The sequence below is a fragment of the Notothenia coriiceps genome, unplaced genomic scaffold (assembly GCF_000735185.1).
Source record: "Notothenia coriiceps isolate Sejong01 unplaced genomic scaffold, NC01 NC01_scaffold00002910, whole genome shotgun sequence".
Classification (NCBI taxonomy): Eukaryota; Metazoa; Chordata; class Actinopteri; order Perciformes; family Nototheniidae; genus Notothenia; species Notothenia coriiceps.
Genome location: NW_011335611.1, coordinates 4,859 through 7,899, shown reverse-complemented (window position 1 = coordinate 7,899; position 3,041 = coordinate 4,859).

Below are 3,041 nucleotides of genomic sequence, written 5' to 3'. Positions count from 1 at the left end.
ACTCCGGAGTCGGGACAGAGAATATGTCAGGAGTTTGGAAGTATTTTAAAATTGAAAGCGAAGGCAGTGTAACAGCCAGATGCAATGTTTGCAAGGCGGAGGTTCCGCGTGGTCGAAAGAACAGAGCTACGTTGAACACGACCAATATAATACGCCACCTGAGAAACAAACACCACCAAGAACACGACGAGTACAAAGCGGCCACTCAAGTAACGGCACTGAAACAACCAACACTTTCAGAGACGTTTAAAAGGAAAGGTTATTTTGTGGTGAACCACTGATAAGCTTTATTTTGTTTTGATCCAATGCTGCTGTGAAGCTATCCATGTTGGATAGAATGGGTCATTTCAATAAAAAAATAACCTTAAGGGACAACTTGAATGCTTTTTTCCTTTTTGTTCTCTTAATGCATTGCATAAAGATCGGATCGGGAAAAGTCGGTATCGGCAGATTGTCAAAATCAAATGATCGGAATCGGATCGGGAGCAAAAAAAGGTGATCGGGACATCCCTAATTGTAAATGTACTCTTGTTTTTTCTAAGCAAGGCCAATGGTTTGCCCCTGGCCCCCGCCTCTCAGCAGGAAGTACAACATAGCAGAAAATATCCTATGGTGGCTTGTAACCAACTGAGTCTCTTGAATTTGTCCAACAATTTACGGAAGTTACTGAATGTCTTTATCTCTCTAAATGAGCTTTTCTTTCTGTTGGTTAACGCTATCCACGAAAGAAACATCATCAACACACTCATTAGCTCGCCATGAAGTCTACGGCAGTGAGTTGCTATATTCATACATGGGCTCAATTGGACATAACACAGGCTTTGTACTCTGAAGCTGGAATGGTAAAGTATGTTGGATGTCTTGAAGGAATGATTTAACCATTGGAGATCTCAAAAACAGTGCAGATCCATTAACATCTAAATAAGTTCAGGGTTGCGGTGCATGTGTGAAAGGGCCTACACCGACAGTGTCCCACGTGGCTCTACCCACAACGGCATGGTATTTCAACTCAACAACAGCTCTCTATAAAAACTCATACTTAAACCGTAAAAAGGAGAAAGAATGGAAGAATCCTCAGGAGAGGCAATTCGGAGAGCGATCCCCCGCAACAGATGGCTGCCTGTGCACTACCGTAGGAGCCGAGGTTGGGAATAGGCAGAGGACTGTACGTGGACAGATTTGGTAATTGTGTTGCCTCAGCTGCAGTCGCCACAGGCTTTCCATGGGGAGATGAGCCAAAGGCCAGCTTGTAAACATGAAAGTGAAACCTAAGATTTCTGCAAGTGTTTGCGCTGGCCGACTGCACACAGCATAACAGCATCCTGTATTCACATCAGCTATTAGATTTGTGTCATCTCTTTTTGACTTACAGACATTTGAAACAAAACAAGTCACAAATGCAGCAAAAATAACTATCGACACTTTCATTTTGGGGATTTCCTTAAAGTTATACATACTGTAGTTACTAATCGTATCTACCTATCAGTCAGTTAGTAGTCAAATGCATTAATGAAGTAATACTGATCGTTACAACATTACTATTGTGAGACTGAATTCACCTGTAGATGCTTTTTTAATTAAAACATCTACATTTGTAATACTGCCTTCTTTTTTTATTCTGATGCAGATATGTGCAGATATTTTAGAATTAATTATGCTACTTGTGTGTGCCAGCAATTCATCTTGTGACGACAGCAATCAGTGTGTGTGGTTGTGTGTGTGCGCACTAAAGGTTCATCAAAAACATCCAAAACTCTCCTTACTGTCTTTGGGGAGAGGATGCAATTCCATTAGTGGATGTAGAATGAGGAGCAGTGGGAGGGATATTTGCTTGCACCAATTAAGTATGTCATTAAATCTGTGCAACACACTCACACACACCCTCAAACGCAGACACACAGTATTTAACACATTTATTTTAACAGTCTGGGAGTCAGTGCGTGCCTCTGTTTTTCTGAAACCTGTTGTCACTGACTCAGGATTGCGAAGGGCCTTTTTTTAATTTCTTGCTCTCTCTTTCTGTCTCTCCCTAAAGCGCTATGAGCACACACAGAGACTTTATGGTGTGTTTATGTTTGTGTGTCTTCTGCTTCCTTGGCTTCAAGCCCTTCACCTACCCCTCTGTTTAACCCGACAACTCATATGCCACGGCTCAGTCATGCAGCTTCCTAGACACACACACCAGCACTCTATCTATCTCTCACACACGCATACATACTGACTGACACAGAGAAAATTAAATCAGATATCACCCGTCTGAATGTGATGCCTCCCCTGATAATGTGTAGTATGACAGTAAGATCATTACAGCATTCAATACAAAGTGTACACTACTATGACAATCATCCACCTTGATCCACGTTCACCCAAAGTAGAAGGTGGTTGGTTATTGGTTGGCAACAAAAACCTTTTTGTCTAAATTAAGATATTTAAATGTGATATTTTCATACTAAAAGGCCTTTCCAATTATTCATAAAACACTCAGTGTTTTCATAATGAATTTAACGGACGGAAAAGCCTGTACCCAGGTTAAAAGGGGATGGATAGCATGAGAGATGATTAAAATGTCTCATTATCATTAATACAAGTAAAGGTTTCAGGGTCCTCAGGTTTGCCGCCGCCCCCTCCTGGAACCTCCTGATGGCTGGGAAGCGTGGTGAGATCGGGTCACTCCTGACCGTCTGCACCCGCGAAAAGTCATTATGAACCCAGAGCCAAATGAGGGACAATCTCTCACACAATTGTTACTCATGTTGACTCTGCAATTGAAGTGTCTCTTGTGCTTCAGTAACGGGGTGCTGAAGAAAAGAGGGGAACAGATTGTCGGGCCTCCTTCCTATTTATACCGGAAGGGAGCCCGAGGGTGGGGCCCACCTTGCGGCGCGGGCATGGACTACAAGTGTTTTCAGTGCTGCGCGGGTGCGCAGGGGATTACCCAATAGCGATAGCCTTAGAGGGCTACGCCAATACTCATAGAAACTGGAGTTACAGTAGGTAACTTCAGTTTCAGCATAAGCATCTAGTGCAGGTGTTAAAGAGAG